Source organism: Mus musculus, chromosome 17 (genome assembly GCF_000001635.26).
Source record: "Mus musculus strain C57BL/6J chromosome 17, GRCm38.p6 C57BL/6J".
NCBI classification, from domain to species: domain Eukaryota; kingdom Metazoa; phylum Chordata; class Mammalia; order Rodentia; family Muridae; genus Mus; species Mus musculus.
Window position 1 is genome coordinate 28,507,152 of NC_000083.6, and position 20,736 is coordinate 28,527,887.

A 20,736-nucleotide genomic window follows, 5' to 3' on the forward strand; every position below is an offset into this window, starting at 1 on the left:
TCCCTTTGCCTGCAGCTCACTGTTTCTTCCTAAGCCGCCTCTCTGGGGCCTCATCTGGAGATGAGATTAAAGCCCTCTTCTCACCTGGGAATGCCAACTCTGATGTCACAGCCAGTAGAATGTTTCTCAGTCATCCTCTGGTCCCCCGCTGCTGGCGGGAGTTATGGCACAGGGTGGCCGCAGCTTCAGATCAGTGTTTTAGAGAGAGGGCAGGGAGCACCCAGGTCCCCTCTGGACCCTCTCCTGCCTCTCTAGTAAGCTCAGTTCTCTCCTCTCCAGGCAGGACAAAGGATGGGGGAGGCCCAGAATCCTAAGGACCTTGAAAGGAAAGAGGAAAAGAAATCAGCTCACCACAAAGCCCACACTTCTGCCTGACCCTGGCTGGATGGCCTTGAGAAAGTCTTGGCCTTGCCACCCCCTCCCCCCTCCTCACCCCACCCCCGACTCCCCACTAAGCTTGGTGAGGGGTTCTAGGAAGGGGAGGGGCTGCTGTCTCACTAGGAAAAGAGCCACGCTGACCCAGCCCCCTTCACTCAAGGCCTCTCTGGGTCTAATCTCAAGGCTGACTCCCACTTCCTGTGGCGTCCAAGTTAAAGTAAGTCCCGAGTGAAGGCCTTTCTACCTGTTACTGTCCACAGGCTGGAGATAGGGCTAAACTGCCTAGCATGCATGAATGCACGGGTTCTATCCCCAGCACCTTAAAAGCTGGGCATGGTGGTGAATGCCTGGAACCCTAGCACTGGGGTGGGTGGAGACGGCAAGATCTTCAAGGCCAGCCTCAAAAGTTAATTTTGGCTGTGCTTGGTGGGGTACACGTCATATCCCTGAGGAGGCAGAGATGGATGAGTTCAAGGCCAGCCAGGTCTACACAGAGAAAGCAATCTAAAAATTCTACAACCACCATCATCTTACTGTCCGCTCCCCTCTCCAGTAATAGCAGCTAAATTTTTTTTTTTTTAAGGATTTATTTTTAAAAAGGAAAAATAGCTGGGCAATGGTGGTGCAATGCCTTTAGTCCCAGCAAGTGAGAGGCAGAGGCAGGTGGATCTCTGTGAGTTCAAAGTCAGCCTGGTTTACAGATCGAGTTCCAGGACAGCCAAGGCTGTTACATAGAAAGACCCTATCTCAAAAAACAAAAATAAATAAATTAAATAATAATAATAATAATAATAATAATAATAATGGAAACAGATAACGAAAATAATTTTGGGTTTTCTTTTAAATTTGTTTTGTTTTGTTTTTCTCTGTGTAACAGCACTAGCTGTCCTGGACTCAATTTGTAGACCAGGCTTGTCTCAACATCACAGAGATCAGCCTGCCTCTGACTCCAGAGTGCTAGGATTAAAGGCATGTACCACCATGCCCAGCCAAAAATGATTGTTTTATGTGTGTGTGGGGGTGCACCTATCTGTCATGTACATGGGAACCCACAAAGGACAGGAAAGCCTGTGCTCTCTGGAGCTGGACTTACAGGCCTGTGGTACTGGGAACCACACCCAAGTCCTATGGAAAGGGAATACAGACTCTGAACTCCTGAGCCATCCCTTCCGCCCTCTTTTTAGTGTGAATGTGTTGTGCACACAAGTGAGTGTCCAGATTGTATCTATCAGGTGTGTCTATCGATTTTACACTTTCTTTGTTGAGACAGGATCTCTCTCTGACACAATGAGCTTGGGTCAGGCTAGGCTGGTTAGCCAGTAATTGCCTGGGATCCACCCCTGATATCGGGCTCACACAGATCTGAGCTCTGGAGATTTGAACTCAGGTCCTCTTGCTTTCAGAGTGAACACAAAAACCTGCTAAGCATTGCCTCAGGCTCAGCTATAATTTATGTGTGTGTGTGTGTGTGTGTGTGTGTGTGTGTGTGTATGTGTGTGTGTGTGTGTGTCTGTGTATGTGTGTGTGTGTCTGTGTTTATTATGTGAGTGTGTGGTGTGTGAGTGTATATATGTGTGGTATGTGTGAATGTGTGTCATGTGTTTGAGTGTGTACATGAGTGTATGTGGTGTATATGGTCTGTGTGTGTGTGGTATGTGAATGTGTGCATGAGTGTGTGTGAGTGCATATATGTATGCTGTGTATATGAGTGTATGTTATGTGAGTATATGTGTATGTGGCATGTGTGAGTGTCCTGTATTTGTGAGTATGAGCATATGAGTGTGTGTGGTACGTGTGTGAGTGTGTGATCTGTGTGTGTAGTGTGTGTGGTGTGTGTGTTAGTGTGTGCATGGGTGTGTATGTGTGTTTGTGAGTCCTGTGTGTAGTGTGTGTGTGTTTGTGTGTGTGTGTGAGTCCTGTGTGTGTATGGTGTGTGTGAGTGTGCATGTGTGTGTGTGTGTGTGTGTGAGTCCTGTGTGTGTATGGTGTGTGAGTGTGCATGTGTGTGTGTTTTTGAGTGTATGTGTATATAGGAGTATTGTGTGTTTTCAAGGACTTGTGTGCGTGTGATGTGTGTGGTATGTGTATGTACTGTGTGTGAGAGTGTGTGCATGGGTGTGTATGCATGTCTGAGTCCTGTGTGGTGGTGGTGGTGCTGTGTGGTGTGGGGGAGAGTCTCTGTGTGTGTTAGTCCTGTGTATAGTGTGTATATACATGTCTGAGTCCTGTGTGTCTGTGAGTCCTGTGTGGTGTGGAGGGGGGGACCTGTGTGGTGTGTGGGAGAGTTTGTGTGTGTGTGTGTGTGTGTGTGTGTGTGTGTGTGGTCTGTGTGTGTATAGTGTATGTAGTATATGAGTGTGCATGAGTGTACTTATGTGTGATGTGTGTGTATGGATGTGTATGTGTATGTGAGTTCTATGTATGTGTGTGAGTCCTATGTGTAGTCTGTGTGTGTGAGTGTGCATGAGTGTATGTATATGTGCTGTGTGTGCATGGGCATGTATGTGTATGTGTGAATCCTCTGTGTGTGTGCATGTGTGTATGCATTGTATGTCCATGCATCAATATACAGATCAGAGGAGAACCTTTAGAGCCAGTTCTCCCATGCCACCATTTGAGTCTCAGAACCGAGTCAGGCCATCAAGCTGGGCAGCAAGTACCTTTACCAGCTAAGCTAGCTGCCTCACCAGCCCCAGCAAAACGTAATTTTTAAAAATTTCTGTAAAAGGCTGAGTGTGGTGGCTCACACCTTTGACCTTATCACTCAAGAGTCAGGGGCAGGCAAATCACTATTTCTGCCTGGCTAGTCTGTCTACACAGCAGCTTCCAGGCCAGCCAGGGCCAGTGAAGACCCTATATCAAAAAAACAAAAAACAAAAAAGAAAACCATAAAATCAGCTTCTGTGGAAACTCTTAGAAGTCCCTGACAATAACCCCGTGGTCCCTTGGGCCTCCAGTTTCTAACGCTGAGGACTCTGACTCCACACTACACCTCCTTTGCTCTCCAAATTTATGAGACACAGAGACCAGGAATGAGGTAGAACTTCCCCATCCGTGCAGCCCCACGTCTGCCTGCCACTCCGGGTCCTGAGAATTAACTGCAAAGCAGAATGCTCCGGTTTCCTCTTCCTAGGAGGGGCTTTCCCAGCCGGCCTCCTCGGCCAGTCTAGGGCTGGGGGTTTAGGGAGTGGCGCCCAGCGAAAATCAAGACGATAAGTGCCTTTCTCGAATCCCGGCGGCCGGATCCGCGGCCCCCCCCCCCCCAGCAGTGAAGGACAGAGTGGTGTTCTGCTTGAGACCTGGGGGCGCGGGAAGGGGTGGAGAGCCTGCTGAGGCTCTGTGACCCTAACAGGGCCAGGAGCTCCCAGTTGCAACTGGTCCTCTCAGGGTGCCTGGGAGGGGCCCCAGTATCTGTGTGCCAGTGTGCTGTGGTGACTGTGCCTCTCAGCAGCAATGGCAGGAAGCAGGAGAAGTCAGGGCACCGGTGGGAAGAGGTCTCTGTCCTACTAACTGCAGCTGGAAGGGCCAGAGTCACGTATTCCACGAGGTCCCCACCTCTTCTCCGAAACACTTGGACCCTGAAGCCCAAGCCAAGGTCTGGATGTTGGGGAGCCATCCCCTTGCCCCTTGAAGGCTCTTGGCGCACACCCAGCAGGGGGCTGGGGGTGTTCGCCTCACAATCCAGGTTCCTGTCTGGCTTCTGCTCTACCCAAAGAGATGGGCAGGTCCTCAAGGGCGGGTGTGGTCGAGTGGGCAAGGAATTTCCCTGGAAACGGGAAGTACAAGATGTGTCAGTGTGGGATCCCAACTGAGCAAACCGAGGCGGAGGGGAGCCGGGAATGGGGAGGGGAGGGGGAAAGAGGAGAGGGACGAGGGGGGGGGGGAGGATGGTAGAGATGGAGGGGTGGGAACAGGGAGGGAAGTGGGGGGGATAGGCAAGGAGAGGAGAGGATCAGAGAGGAAGGAAGAAATAGAGGAGAGAATAGAGGGAAGAGAAAGGAGGGGGGAAAGGGAAGGTGGGGGAGAAGATGGGAGAGGAGGAGGAGGATGGGAAGAGGGAGAAAAGAGGGGAGAGGGGAGGAAAAAGAAGAGGGGAGGGAAAGACGAGAAGCGAGGAAGGAAAAGGAGAGGTGGGGAGGGGAGACTTTAATCAGATCCTGTCTCTTGTATCTTGGGTTTTCAGGTCCCTGGAACTGGTCTGCCTTTGACCTCCACATTGAAACGTCACAAAGCTTTGATTGTCCCAGTCCTGTGTGAAATGATCTTCTCCTAAATCCCACCCCACCCCCATCCCCGGGCAAGCCCCTGGATGACCCTTTTTCCCTTAACTGTCAAATGATGAGAAAGCAGGCTTAGGACTGTGACAGGTGAGACAGAGCCTGGGAGGCTGGGGGGAGGGGGGGGGTCAGGGACTGTGTATTCAGGGGACAAAGAGACAAAGTTTCAGAGGCTAAACCTGCTTAGCTAATTCAGGACAGCTGAGTGTTGCTCCTGATACTTGGTAAAAAAAAAAAAAAAAAAAAAAAAAAAAAAAAAAAAAGACTTTATAGTCACAAGTTATGATTGATGGATGGATTTTGAGATGAGGTTTCACTATGTACCCCCAGCTGCCCGGACACTCTCTACGGAGACCAGGCTAATCTTACACGCTCACAGAGTTCTGTTTGCTTTTGCCTCCTGAGTGATAGGATTAAGGCGTGGTGTCACCACACCCAACCTCCAGTTGTGATTCTTGGCCAGAGGTCTTCAGCCACTCTGAGCCTCAGTTTCCATCTCTACAAAATGGGTCCCCTCATCTTTTCATCATGTCCTGGAGAGTGGTGTGTTTCACTTGCCAAGCTCCTTCCTGCCTTGGGGGAAGCACCTTGGAGGAGCTGTGCTGCTGCTTTTGTGGGGAGAACTGGCCCTTCAGATGACCCCTGGGACTGCTGGTTCCCCTGCTGGGTGGGTACACCCCGACTCTCAGCAACCTCCCTGTTCATTTCCCTCTCACACTTCTGATCCCACATTATCTGCTAATTTGTTTCATTTGCCTGCTTGTTTATGGCCCTAACCACCCAGGATGTAAGTTTCTTGAGAGCAGAGCCAGCCCAGGGCAGCACTAAGTGTTTGCTGGGCATCAGATGGATAACCTCTGAGCTCTTTCGAATGAATGAACAGCCAGGCTTGCAAAGGACATTAGATTTAAGTGACTGATTCTCCCACAGGCCTCCCTGAGCCAAAGGGCAGTAAATGTTCCTTAATAGAGGCCTGCAGAACACTCTGGGCCTGGCCCTCACCCAGCCCTGAAGCTCCCCGGGTACAGGGAGCCGCGAGGCTGTCTGAGCTTCCGGCTGCTCCAGGATAAAGGTCAGCCCTTTGCTGGAACACAAGGTACTGCACCGTCTGGGCCTGCCTGCCTCTGGCCTCATCCCCCTGGCCTCCTCAACCTGCACTCTGTGTCCAGCCAGACCAAACAGTGCCTGCTGCCTGCCGGAGAGCACAGGACTGCTTCACACCCTGTGTCCCTTGTACCTGGAACAGTTTGCACTGTGCTGTGCCTAGCCAGCTCTCTGCAGACCTGAAGAAGATTAACTTTCTCCAAAGAGCCCTGCCAGAACCTTCTGCTCTGGTCACACCCAGGTCCCCAAGTTCCCAAGGCCTTAGGATATGGTTTTATGTATTTGTATGTTATCCAGAGGTCCTAAGGAGAATGAACTGAACAACCAGCATCCATGCCTCTAGGGGAGTTGCTCTCAACCTGTGAGTCGAGACCCACTTGGAAGTCAAAGGACGCTTTCATAGAGGTCACATATCAGATATCCTGCATACCAGATATTTACATTATGATTCATAGCAGTAGAAAAATTAGTTATGAAATAGCAACAAAAATAACTTTATGGTGGGGGGGTATCATCAGAACACGAGGAGCTGTATTAAAAGGTCATCACTCTAGGAAGATTGAGAACCACTGCTCTGGGCAAGGCACAATGCTAGTTGCACACAGTAGGGTGCTTAATAAAGATAGCTTTTTGAGTCTGGGTCCCAGGGCATATGTTAGGCAATGAACAAGTGCCCTTTGAATTCATGAGCCTGACACTTGCAGAAAAGTCCAGGGAGAGGTAATCTGTACTGGGGGAGCCTGGGAGGGATAAAGTTAGTTCTTGGGAAATGAGCTAGGCTAATGACCTGATGTTCAATCCCAGGACCCACATGGTAGACAGAGAGAACTGATTCCCTCTGACTGCCAGTGTGAGTGTGGTGCATATGTTCTTACACACACACACACACACACACACACACACACACACGTAAATAAGCAAAATGTAATATTCTGTATAAACAGAACTCTGGGTAAGCAAGGATAGGAAAAAGAGGAAGAAAAAGCTGCCCAGAACACAGTGTCCCCCAGAGAGCCACTGAGGACCGGAAGCCAGAAACCAGCACAGAACAGCCTCACTCCGGCTATTTGGTGTCTCTGCTCCATCTGCTTTGGTAGCAGAGAGAAGCCTGAGCAGGCACTGTGGAGCTGTGACCCTCTCCTCCTCTCCTGGGGTGGTAGGGCTCTGTGAGAGGCCACACATCGCCGGATATAGGACATCCTGGAAGTTTCTTCATCCCCCTGCTCAGAAGAGCCCCGTGACAGGAAGCAAGGCACCTCGACCTTGGGTGACCACTGCAGCTTTCCCAAGCGGCAGGGTGGCTGCTGGTCCTCCTCAGAGGAGACTCAGGCTCATACTAAGTTTGGATAGACCTGGGACATTGATAGCCGGGGACATTGCCTAGATTTTTCCCAAAGCCCTGTTGTGGACAGTGGTAAGAAAGGCCCGTGCTCCTGGGAGCTGGGCAAGGTGACATAACCCTGTCATCCCAGAACTCAGAAGACAGAGGCAGGTGGATCAAGTGTTCATGGTCATCGTCAACTGCACAGAGAATTTAAGGCTAGCCTGGGCTATGTCAGTCATATCAGCCCATTTGTCTCTAGGTAAGTTGTTACAGGCAGACCAAATATCCCAAGCTGGGGGCCATGACAGGGAAGTCTGACACTCCAAATCTACTAGTGGTATCACAGGGACCTTGCAAATAGATTTTAGCCTGTCCCGTGGGCCAGTGTCGCCAATGGTGTTTGTAATCCCACTGCTTAGGAGGCTGAGACAGGAGGATCATGAACTCAAGGCCAGCCTGGGATATATAACAAGATCGTGTCTATAAATGAAATGTGCTGTTCCAGTTTGCAGCTCTGCTGGGGACTGTGAGTCCTGATAATGAAAGGCTGGGGTGGATCCCTGCCCTCCCCAGGTCCCTACCTCTGCCTGCGCCCTGTGGCTGGCAGGGAACATCTGTCATACTTGAACAGTCAAGCTTTAAGGTGTCCACCCCTCTGGTCCAGCTGGGCTCAGATGCAGCTGAAGTGCGAGAAACAAATACAGACAATGAATGGGTTCAAGAAAGGGGTCAACCACAGCCTCAGAGATGCTGTGGCGGGGGTGGAGGTGGGTGGGCGGGGGGGGGGGGGCGGGGACCGAGACACAGACAGACACAGAAAGACAGAAAGACAAAGAGTAACAGAGATGACACAGAGAGAGACAGAGACACACACAGAGAGACAGAGACACAGAGAGAGAACGACAGAGAGACAGAGAAAGAGATACAGAGAGAAAGACAATGACACAGGTACACGAAGAGAGACAGACTGACAGAGACAGAGTGAGACAGAGAGACAGATGACACAGAGAGAGAGACAGAGAGAGACACATAGAGAGAAAAACAGAGAGAAAGGCAGAGAGACAGAGAAAGACAGAGACAGAAACAGAGAGGAACAGAGAGACAGACAGAGAGAGACAGACAGAGTGAATATGAACTGGGGGCTTCCTGAACCCTTCTGGAGTTTGCCTTCCCCCTCCAAGGTAAACTCCCTGGGCTCTTCACCACTCCATAGACTGTGAGGACCAGGGACTGAAGGCTGACTCTCTGAGCTATGGGGACTCAGCTGGGAGATGGGCAGATGAGAGCCAGTGCTGGACAGCAGGATGCCACCGCTGGAGAAGAAGTATAAATAAGAAACAGCCAGGGTGGGACTGGACAGAGGCCATTTGAAACACACGGTACATTCCGGCCCCAGGGTAACACACTGTACCAAGCTTCCTAAGAGGTGGGAACACGGCAGGCAGTGCTGTGGAAAGGCATCAGAGGAGCCTCCTCCTCCTCCCCCAACTTCTCCCTCAGATCGGGCACCCCAGAGAAAGACCCTGTCCCTTTGGTGGCCACAGGAAACCCTACCATAGTTCCTCTCCCAGTTCCAGATAGGGGCTTGGGTGTGGGATGAAGGTGGGAGAGGGTGGGCTAGGAGGAGGAGCAATGAGTCTGTATACAGTGTGGGGTGGGCTGCCACCACAGCCCAGGTGACATGGGGGGCAGGGAGGTAGCAAGCATTCTTCAGACAGGGACTCACAGAGCCACAGCATGAGAGAGCTGCAAGGGAGGTGACAGAGGAAGTGCCTCGTCCAAGGTCACACAGCCAGCAGTTCAGGGGGTGGGACAGAGCTATCCAGTGCTGGGCAGTGCTGGGCACTCTTGGGTGTAGGATGTGGGTGTGGCAGGCCAGGGAACAGGCAGTGCCCAAGGACTGAGGTGGGGAGCCCACATTCAAGGCTGCCCCGCCACAATTTGCTTGGCCTTGAGTGGGCGAGGCTTGGGTGCTGTCCCCTTTCTAACCCTTCCCTCAAAACCCCCCCTGAAATAGCAGAGCTAATACATGGGAACTATTTAGCATGAAGACTAGGGCGGATGTCAACTAAAATGAGTCACCTCCACCCCTCCCCGATTCTCCTCCCCCCACCCCCCACCCCTCCACACACTCATACTCACACACAAAACCCAGGGCATAGAACTTTCTGGGAGGTCTCTCTGTGGTTGATACACACTTTAGGTGCTGGCCACCTGTTGCTTTGGGTTGCCATTTAGTCACTCGAGGTTTGTTTGTCACTTCAACTGCCTTACAACATGCCCCAAAGGTAATTTGTTGAAGAGCAACCTCAGTATCAGACTTGGCCTGGGAGAGATGAGTTGGGCTGAGGTTAGGGGTATGAATGAGGAAGCCTTAAGAAAAACGTCGGCTTTGTTTCAGCTTCAAGGGTCTTCTAATCTGGTTAGAACTGGCTGAGTAGGGGCTGGAGAGATGGCTCAGTGGTTAAGAGCACTGACTGCTCTTCCGAAGGTCCTGAGTTCAAATCCCAGCAACCACATGGTGGCTCACAACCATCTGTAATGTAATGAGATCTGGTGCATCTGAAGACAGCTACAGTGTACTTACATATAATAATAAATAAATCTTTAAAAAAAAAAGAGAGAGAACTGGCTGAGTGAACGGATAGCTACAACAGGGGACAGACCCCAGGCTGCTGAGCATCAGGTTGCTGCAAAGGAAGTTGGGTGTGGGGAGAGAAGGGGGTTCAGGGTTTAGTCGGTGCTTCCTATCTGGGGCAAGAGGGATGAGGAGAGCGAAGGCAGGCACCACCCTGACAGACAGTGCACAGAAACGTGGAGGTATGGGAAGGAGAGAGAAGATAGGGCCTTAGGAATGATGTCTGTTCCTATGCGTCTGGAGAGAGGGCTGGCTCAAGGGTTAAGAGTGACTGATGCATCTTGCAGATGACCTGAGTTTGGTTCCCAGTGCCCACACTAGGTGGCTGACCACTACCTGGATCCCCAGCTCCTGGGGATTTGATGCCCTCTTCTGGATTCCAAACTGCTGTGTGTGTGTGTGTCCCCATGTGCGTTCTCTCTCTCTCTCTCTCTCTCTCTCTCTCACACACACACACAAACACACACAAACACACACAAATTAAAAATAAAATAGATATTAAAAAAAGAAAGTATGTCTCACTTTTCATGACCTCCTTAGCGGGACCACCCCAGAGCGTTCCATGTGTAGACGCTCAGGCTCGGCACACAGTTCTCTCTTTGGAGAGGAGCCAGCACTTGATGTTGTCTTTGCAGATCGGGCTGAGAGAAATAAATGATGGCTCTCAGTAACACAGTGTTTGGGGGCTGGACAATAGGCAGAGCCTTTGGGGTCCTCTTGCGCCGCCCTGCCCCGGCTCTACCACTCCCACTAGGCGCTCCCTCCTCTTAGCATCCTGCCAGGGGCTTCCCAAGCTTTCCAAAAAAGCTGGGCTTGCTTGCGGGCTCCGGGAATCCCTGGAGTCTCCGTGCTCCCGAAGTCTGTGACGGATCAAGCGGGGTGGGGGTGAGGAAAGGGGAGGATGCTTGAATTGACCCCCTCAAAGCGGGCTTCTGTTGTCACGTGACCACATTCCAGGTCTCCCAAGTCTGGATCTGGCTTGCTTCCAACTGTCCTTCTGCAGCACCAAGACTAAGAATTTGTATGGAAGGAGGGTGGGGGATCTCAACACCTGCCCCAGCCCCCAACTGTCCGGTCCCATATTCTATAAATCCGGGGGTAGGGGATGCACCCAGCCAGGGAATCTGGAGAGGCGTGGGTGCTCCGAGGCTGGCGAGTGCTCAGGGCTGCTGGGGCCCACCCTACAGGGGTGCCTTCTGAGAGTCCCCGCGGCCACGGGAGGCTGCGCCACAGCGCAAGCCGCGAGCACAAACAGGGCGAGGAGGCTGGTGTGAGCGCCTGGGCCCGCTGCCAGCGCGCTGGGGCTGGAACACAATGTCCCGGGCGAGAGCAGGCGGGCGGGCGGGCGGGCGGGCGAGCGTGAGGGAGAACAGCCTGACTCAGCAGCTGGGTAAGTGGGTGTGCTCGCCCGCTCCCCAGATCAACCGCTCCTGCAGCCTGCGGTCAGCAGCCGGCTCCGCACTGGGAGGGAGGGCGCGGCGCTGCAAGACCGCCACATGGTCGGGTACGAGACCTCCTCACCCCTCCAAGAAGCCATCTCCGGACCCTCCGGGCCGGGGCACCGTAGGCTCAGCTCACCTGGGACCGGAGTACCCTCCTCACTGTACCCACGCATGGGGAGAACCACGGAGATGCCGGCTACAGGCCCCTTGGTTCCTCCAAGCCCCACCCACTCTGGGACGCCTCTGGAGGTCTCAAGAGTGGTTTGTGACTGTTAGTTGCAGGGAAAGCAGTTTGCTTTGGGGTTTGGTGGGTAAGGGTACCAAGGAAGAGCATCCTAGAAGAATTAAGAGAGAGTTCTGCCCCGTCCTCGTTTGACCCAGTGTTGTGTCTCTTCCGGTCCCCCTCCTTTCAAAACCACTGGGGCCCTGAAGATTTCCTCCCTGGAGGGAGGGAGGGAGGGAGGGAGAAGCAGGTGGCGTGGTCCTCTGAAGCCTGGGAGTCTGCTCTTTCTGTAGTCTCCACCCTCCCACCTGAAGCCACAGCAAAGGCCCCAGAAGCTGGCCACCCAGCCACAAAATTCCTCCTTCGCGCTTGCTGATTCTTGTGGTCCGGTGGGGCCATTGACAACGAGGCAAAAGGCCAGAGGAGGGTGGTTCCTAGGGAGGAGGGGCTGCTCAGTACTCTAGTCTCCTGGGGTGTCTTCAAGGTACCCCTAGGGACACCCTGTGCCTGGAGAGTGCCAGGCTGGCAGGAAGGGGCTCTGTTCTCTGCTGGATTCCGGGAAAGGTTTTGGCAGACAGCACAGGCCTGGGTTCCAGGGCCTTCCAGGCTGAAGTTTAGGGGAGGGACCCTAGGCTGCTGAAGTATCTCACCTGGGCCTACTGTTCCCAGACCATCTGATTGCACCATCTCCAAGCTCTGTAGCTGAAGATGAGGGCCAACATGGGTCCAGGCTAGGGACCACCTTTCAGCACAATACACATTCCAGCTGACCCTTGCGAAATCATCTGGGAGAGATTTAGCCCCGTTACACCCCAACCAGCAGCTATTCCAACCGACAACCCACAGGTCTGTCCCTGGTGCCCATGTTTGCTGGTGTCAGTGAAACTCTGACCTGGACACGCTCAGAAGGCAGAGGAGCTGACAATGTCTTCCCCATCTTTGGTTCTCTACCAAACATTTGCCTTCCCATGACCTACAAGTGACCGACTTTAACTGACCATGTTCCTAGCCCAGGCACATCCCCATTGCCCACTGAGGCCCAATCCCCCAAACTCCCTACAGTGGTAGGCTAATTTTTAGGGGGCTGTGGATTAAATCTAAGGTCTTACCTTACTAGGCAGGCAGTTTACCACTGAACAAAATCTTTACTTTTAATTTTTTTTTATTGTTTTTATTTTTGTTTGTTTGGTTTTTTTTTTTTTTTTTGAGACGAGACAGGGTTTCTCTGTATAGCCCTGGTTGTCCTAGAACTCACTCTGTAGACCAGGCTGGCCTCGAACTCAGAAATCCACCTGCCTCTGCCTCCCAAGTGTTGGGATTAAAGGCATGCGCCACCACTGCCCGGCTACTTATAATTTTTAAAAATTAAATTACTGGGTGTTCCCAGCCTCCTCTCCTCTCTAACACCAGCACTGCCTCTCCCTTGCTTGCCAAGAAAGAAGGGGGGATAAGCAAAGAGGTGCCCTCTGTGGTGGTAAAGCCCCCAAGAAACAGCTGGCTACAAAAGCTACTCCCAAGATTGTGCCCTCTACTGGAGAGGTGAAGAACATCATCATTACAGGCCTGGTTGGTATCTGGAGCTGGTCGGAAGCAAATGAAGTCCATCTAGTTGGCCTTTTTAAAGACACCCACCTATGTGCTATCCAAGTCAAACTTGTAACAATTGTGCCAAAAGAGAGCCAGGTGGTGTGCTGTATATGCAGAGAACATGCTCGCCTTTAATCCTGGCATTGAAGAGGGTTCTCTCTGATGTCAGTGTTGGATCTGTCACCAAACATCAGGTTCTCCTCTCCACTTTTGCTTCATTTGTTCTATTTATTTGTTTGTTTGTTTGTTTTGAGACAGGGTTTCTGTGTATGGCCCTGGCTGTCCTGGAACTCACTCTGTGGACCAGGCTGGCCTCGAACTCAGAAATCCGCCTGCCTCTGCCTCCTAAGTGCTGGGATTGATTAAAGGCATGCAGCACCACTGCCCAGCTCTTTTTTTTTTTTTTTTTCTTTTCATTACTTTTCCCAGCCCCTTCTCTCCAGCACCATAAATGCCACCTTTGGCCCAAATGGTCCTGCTTCCTAACCCAGGCTTTTCCTGGCTCCTTCCAAACACCATTTACTGTGTATGTTATCACCTTCAGCCAAACACACTGGGTACACTGGGTGCTACCCTGTGTGTTCCCAGAGCAAAGGCTGGGGGTTTGTCCTTGTCAATTCCAGCCTACAGGACTGAGCACAGCCCTGCCGCACTGGGAGAGGACATCAGATGTTCTCAAGTGACCCAGCCACCCATTTGATTCAACAATTCCCCTCACCTTCCTCTTACTCTCCCTCTCCTCAGTTGGTATGTCCAGTCCCACCCAGCGTAGCACCTCCCTAATGCTCTCCCAGGTCGTCTTCTTTAAACATATACCGTGTACTGTACCTATTTAGTGAGTGTGGATGCAGGTGTAACATGGCTGAAGGTGGGAGTCACAAGACAACTTACAGAAATAGATTCTTTTTGCCATGTGGGTCCTCAAGACATCAGACTTAGCAGCAAGCACCTTTACCTACTGGAGCTGTCTTGCTGGCCCTTTGTCCCTATTTCTCACTCACCTCAGACTCCTCAGAGATTGGAGGAAGGAGCCGCTGACATTAAAGTTACCCTCAGGGAGTTTGTGCTAAGCTTCAAACACTTGGGGGCACAGAGTGAAAAGATAGCAGCTGCTGACATACCTGCTCCTGTGGTACAGCGCCACAGACAGGGGCAGAAGGCGCAGGGGAGGGGCTGTGGACATGAATAAATTGGTACAATGCTTGCCAAACATGGAGAAACATGAAGGAGACCCCAGCTCCCTCCATCCATGAGGTGGGGTGGGGATGTGAGGTACACACCTGTTATCCCAGCATTCCGGAGATAGAGGCAGGAAGATCAGATGTTTAAGGCTATTCTTGGCTAAATAGAAAATTTGAGATCAGCCTGGGCTAGAGATCTTGTCAAAAAAAAAAAAAAAAAAAAAAAAAAGCCTTTGTATGGCTGAGCCACTAGTTAGGTGTTCTTTGCAGGAACAGTCTCTGTCTCTGTCTCTGTCTCTGTCTCTCTCTCTCTCTCACACACACACACACACACACACACAGGTACTGTGATCCTACAGTCACCTCCCACCTCCTGACCTACCTGGGAATGCACCTTCCACGGGAGAGGCTCTGACAATCTCAACTCTATTTTGATCCTTTTAAACAGCCTCCAACCTGTTCTAGGTTTTATTGCTTAATTATGTTCTGTGGTATCCTCACCCCACCCCCACCCCCCACCCCCGTTTCCCTGTAGGCTGTAAACTCCTTCATGACTGGGTTAGGGGCAGGATTGTTCTTTGATACCATTTAATTATAGTCTAAAAATGAAGCCAGGCTTCATACCCACAGGCTTGGGTCCCAACCTGGTTCCAACACTTAGCTATCTGGCTTAGGGTCCTGGTTCCAACACTTAGCTATCGGGCTTAGGGTCCTCTGAGAGCTCAGACTCAGTTCCTAGGCTGTAAAAGGCACCAGAAATACAACAGGGCAAAGATCACAAGACCTAAAATGCTGGGAAGGAGTTGGTACGTGGTGAGCATGGAACACTTTGTCCTCCTTCCCTGAATAGCTGAGACCTTCCATGAATTAGAGAACCAAGTCTTCACTGATTAGTGCTCGCTCTGGGGTACTTGACAAGAGAAAGGAGACACTGAATAATTACATAGCGCAGTGGATAAAGGTGCCGCCAAGCCTGACATGAGTTGGGGTCTCACAAGGTAGAAGACGAGAACCAACTCCCACAAATTGCCTGCCCTCATATCTCCAGATGCACGTTATAGCACATGAGCCCCAGCCCCCTACAGTAAATTTAATAAAAAGGCATTACATCTATCCCAGGATCATATCCTGGGTGCATGGCCACTCCACCCGGCTTAGTGACAACCTGTGAACCGCAGACTTGGTGAGAGAAAAACAGTCCCTAAGAATGGCGCCAAGCATAAATATCTGTTGAATCAAAAATCAAGCGAGTCAATAAAAAAGCAAAGACAGAAACGTCCCACCCCGCCGAGCCCCCAGCCCAGCCGCACCCTGTCCTGGAGCCCTATTAAGCCATAGTCCCCAAAGTCCGCTTGTCTACAGCCCCGCCTCCGATTGCCTTGGAAACAGTGACGTTAATCGAGGGGGTGTGGCCTCTCTCCATCCTCTCAAACGTTGTGAGCCGCGCCTTAGCACAACCTGGAGGGGAAGATGAGGTTAAGGTTGCTGGGTACTCCCCCGTTCCTTAGGCCGGAGATAGCTAAGCACACCGGTCTGCGCCCACGAGAGAGCCCACCTTGCGCTTGCCCTTGGCAATTTAGCGTAAGATCGCGAGAGTGCGGGCCTGGGTCCCCGGGAACCGCCCCTGGCGATTTAGGGGGCTTCTGGAGACTGCAGGCTTGGGTCCTCGGAAGACCACCATACTCTCCACCCTCGACGTTGTCCTGGTGGGCGCAGTCCTGCGCCTACCCGGGCACCCCAGACTCGCTGCGCGCCCTAGGCGCGGGCGGGAAGGGGTTAAGCAAGGTGCTGGCTCGGGGCGCGGCTCACGGCGCGTGTGGAGGAGGGGAGCGGGGAAGAAAGTGAGAGCGGGGGCGGGGGACCCGAGCGAAAGAACATCCTGTGCCGCCGCCGGATGCGAGAGGCGGGGGCGCGGGGGAAGCTGGGCGATGCGCTCCGCCCCGCGCTCCTCCTCCCGGGCGCTGCCCGCTCCCGCGCTTCGTACTGCTTCTTCTGGTCCCCACGCCTTCGCGGGTCATGAGCTTGCCAGAGGGGCCCCTCAGCTCGAGTTCCCCGGCAGGGGTAAGCGCGGGGAGTATGGGATCCGCTGTGAGGAACGGGCGCCCCCCTCACCCCCCAAGCTTTTTCCGCTGCACACTGATGGCGAGCTGTCCCCTGCGCAGCGCTAGGATCGGCACCTTCTCTGAGCCAGTCCTGCTGCCAGTACTTTCAGGACTAACACAGAAAAGCTGGTTGTGGAATTCGAAGCCCTCACACTCCTGGGATTAGAACCGGAATCGGTCGGGCCGCAGGGGGCTTTTCACTGGGAATAGCGAAGACTCAAATCCCTTAGCTGATAAGGCTCGGGAGAGAGGCCTCTCGGAAGTCATGATAGGCGCTTGCCGACACAGTTCGATCCCCAGGTCGCACAAGGTGAAAGGCGAGAGCCACCGATTTACATAAATTGCCCTCTGACCTCCATACATGTGCCTTGGACACCCATGCTTGGGGAAGCCAGGTATGGTGGCTTTGAACCCAGCACTCAAGAGGCAGACGCAAGAAGATCTCTAGTTGAGGCCGAGCTCTTGGACTACTACATAGACTGGGGAAAAAAAAAGTTAAAAAAAAATATGGGGGTGGAGGGAGCTAGCTATCTAGGCAATGCTCTTTACTTGATCCAATCAGAAAAGAGCCTCACCAGCAGATACAATGGCGCTATTAATGTCAGCTTTTCAAAATACAGGCTTAGCACCAAACTGCTATGTAATGATGACCTTGAACTTCTGACCACCCATACCTCTACCTCCGGAGAGTGCGGGCAGGGCATGGGGGGCGAGGTTACAGAAGTGCAGCACAGCCGGGTGTATAGCAGACCCTCAACACCACCTGGAGCCCTAAGGACGCTGAAACACCCGTGGCCCACGCTTGGTTGAGGAGAATGAGGAAGTGGCTTTGGAGTTCCACGGGTGGATGATGGGCCTTAGGGGCAGCAGCTCAGCGAAGTGGGCTCAGGGTATGTACCCTGGTTTGTCGCTAGTGGAGGCATTGAAGAGGTCTAGGCTTGCCTCCTGCGCTTGAACCTCGTGGATCCTCATCATGACCGGTCAGTATGTGTCATGCTGCTTAATGCGCAGGTTCAGCCTCCACAGGCAGCTCCACGCGGCGGATCTCCATCCACGTCCCTTTCCACGGTGGACAATGTCAGCTAAACTGACCTGCAAGGAAGCCCTGGATGATACCAACCCCAGAAGTTGAAAAGCTACCACGGGGTGGGTGCTAGGGCGGGCTGTGACTTTGTTGGTAGGGCCCTTCAGTGCATGTGGCCAGCCCTGAGTTCAGTCTCCAGCGCCAAATAAAGCAGACACAACGCACTCAGGAAGATGGTGGACATGGTGCTGGGAATTCAGGGTCATCATCAACTCTGTAAGCAGAGTGTGAGGCCAGCCTAAGCCACCGCTCTCAAAAGCTGACAGGGTGTACCTGCTGGGTTTGTGTGACAACTTGACACCAGCTGGAGTTATTACAGAGAAAGGAGCTTCCCTTGATGAAATGCCTCCATGAGATCCAGCTGTAGGGCATTTTCTCAATCAAGAGTAGGAGGGCCCAGCCCATTGTGGGTGGTGCCATCCCTGGGCTGGTAGTCCTGGGTTCAAAAGCAAGCTGAACAATCGAGGGGAAGCAAGCCAGTAAATAGCACCCCTCCATTGCCTCTGCATCAGCTCCTGCCCCTAGGTAAGTTCCTGTCCTGACTTCCTTTGGTGATGAACAGTAATGAGGAAGTATAAGCTGAATAAACCCTTTCCTCCCCAACTTCTTAGTCATGATGTTTTGTGCAGGAATAGAAACCCCGACAAGACAGGGAGCTAGAGAGTTGATTCCATCACTTAAGAACATGTGTTGGGGCTGGAAAGATGGCTCAGCGGTTAACACTGCTCTTCCAAAGGTCCTGAATTCAATATCCAGGAACCACATGGTGGCTCACAACCATCTGTAGAGGGATCTGATGCCCTCTTCTGGTGTGTCTGGAGACAGCTACAGTGTACTCATATACATATAATAAATGTTAAAAAAAAAAAAAACAAAAAACAGAAAACAACAAAAAAACCACCCAAAACGTGTTACTCTTCCAAAAGACTCAGGTTTGAATCCCAACACCCACCCGGCAGCTCTGAACCGTAACTCCAGTCCCTGGGGACTCCAGTGCCTCCTGCTGACCTCCTCCACCAGGTCACAGGTGCTGTACATGGAAGTGAACCATTCATACACATTCTAATGAAAGAACAAAAATAATAAGCTGCCAGGGTTCACCCAGGTGCCAGCTGGCAGAACACGTACCCTAAGTCTCCACAAACATCAGCATCCTCAGAATAAAAGAAGCCGTTCCTGCCTGGCTGGATGGCCTGACTTGTTACTCCAGCTACTTAGGAGGCTGAGGGACAGGAGATGCTTGGACACTGCAGACAGCAAACATTCATAGCTGGCCCCGAAAAGCTAACAATGAAGCAACTGATAAGACTTGATGTTGTCGCATAAGACCCTAGGTCTGACTTAAAGCACCACTGGGAAAAAAGAAAGCCCGGTCCCCCACCACCACCAAAAAAAAAGTTGTTTGGTCATCCCAGTTGCCTCAAAGGCAAAACCAGAAGTATCAGGAGAGATCTGGCGGCAGCCAAACAGAGTCGAGTCTTTTTGTTTGTCTTGGTTTTTCCAGACAGGATTTCTGTGTAGCCCTGGCTGTCCTGGAACTCACTCTGTAGACCAGGCTGGCCTCGAACTCAGAAATCTGCCTGCCTCTGCCTCCCGAGTGCTGGGATTACAGGCCTGCACTACCACTGCCTGGCTGCCTTTAGTCTTTAAAGAACAGAAGCCGACTGTGGCACGCTAGTTAAAGCACACTAAAATTCAGACCCCCAGAACCCATGTAAGTCCCATGTGGATGTGGTAGCACACTTGTAAATATAGTCACTGAAGGCAGAGATGGGATCCCCTGAGTAAACTTGATAGCAAAACTAGCCTTTATCCCAGTGACCCGGATTTATTGAGACAGGGTTTCTCTGTGTAGCCTTGGCTGTCCTGGAACTCACTCTGTAGACCAGGCTGGCCTCGAACTCAGAAATCCACCTGCCTCGGCCTCCCAAGTGCTGGGATTAAAGGCGTGCGCCACCAATGCCCGGCTTCTTTTCTTTCTTTTTTATTTCTTCTAGATTTTATTTATGTATGTATATGAATACACTGTAGTTGTCTTCAGACACACTAGAAGAGGGCATCAGATCTTATTATAGATGGTTGTGAGCCACCTTGTGGTTGCTGGGAATTGAACTCAGGACCTCTGGAAGAGAAGTCAGTGCTCTTAACCTCTGAGCCATCTCTCCAGTCCTGTGGCCCGTTTTCTGGATTGCTAATTGAGGCACCATTCCTAAGCAGTTAGGTAGAATTGGGCTAGTGAGATGGCTCAGTGGTTAAGAGTACTGGCTGTTCTTCCAGAGGTCTTGAGTTCAAATCCCAGCAACCACATGGTGGCTTCACAACCACCCATAATGAGATCTGGTGCCATCTTCTGGTTCGTCTGAAGTCAGCTACAGTGTACTTATGTATAATAATAAATAAATCTTTAAAAAAAAAAAAGGTCAGCTGACCATGAGCCGAAGAGTGAGCTGGGAAAAGACCTTCCCTGACTTCAGCTTCAGTCCCTGCCTTGATTTCCCTAAGTGTCAGACTGAGACGTGGAAGTGAAAGGTAAAGAGACCCTTTCCCCACCTGTTTTATCTGGTCACCTGTTTTATCTCAACAAAGCAGAACACAGAAAGATTGTAGCAAGTTGACCTTGAGCTTCTACATGCTTGCACACACAGGTCTGCATATACTCTAAAGCAAGTGGGTACACACGGGCACACACAGGGGCACACCACAAACACCAGAAAACAGAAGAAAAAAGGGAAACGTGAAATTTGCTAAATCATCTCGATTGGGGTCAGAAAGGGTAAAAAGACTGGGTGAGAAGGCAGAGCAGAGACCCAGTCTCAGCCCAGCTAAAGTGGCTTTTGACCCTAAGGTGACAGTCCTGGGGGTGGGGGGGAACTGTTTTCCTGCCTTGAATTGGTGGGAAGTGACAGGTGATCCCAAGGCAGTAGAATCTTCAAGGGACTTTGCTCCTTTTCCTTGTGTTCCATGTTGCTGGGAGTCCCTGAGGTTCCCAGGCAGATTTTCAGAGAGGACAAGAAGATGCCGGGCATAGGTGTGTTCCATGCTCCCTACACCATGGCAAACAGTGAGTCGCGGTTCTGAGTGGGTGGGTCCTGTCAAGCTGTAACAGTTTAATCTCTGTCCAGACTCTCCTACCCTAGCTCGAAAGGGGGGGAGGGGGAGGAAGCTCATGGCCATAGTCACCACCAGAGGCTGTGGCGAGAGGAGAGAATGTTCCAGGCACCTCTGGAGTGCGAATGAAAACATAGACCCTTCGGTCTGCAAATGCAGACACAGCCCAGGCAAAGCTGCTCTCTCTCCCTTTAGGGCCATGTTACAAAGAGAGGCACCAAGTCCCTCTCTGCAAACAGTGAGGGCTGTGTCTAAGCCTTTAAGCACTGACAACATAGCTTAAAGAGC

The 20,736-nt window shown here is 51.8% G+C and overlaps 1 long non-coding RNA gene across 1 annotated transcript; it reads left to right on the forward strand.

The window, feature by feature from the left end:
- The first annotated feature begins 15,504 nt into the window (after positions 1-15,504).
- On the forward strand, positions 15,505-18,737 carry E230001N04Rik. The gene is made up of 2 exons (XR_385504.4): positions 15,505-16,215; positions 17,268-18,737. It is a non-coding gene; the product is annotated as an RIKEN cDNA E230001N04 gene (long non-coding RNA).
- Positions 18,738-20,736: the final 1,999 nt, after the last annotated feature.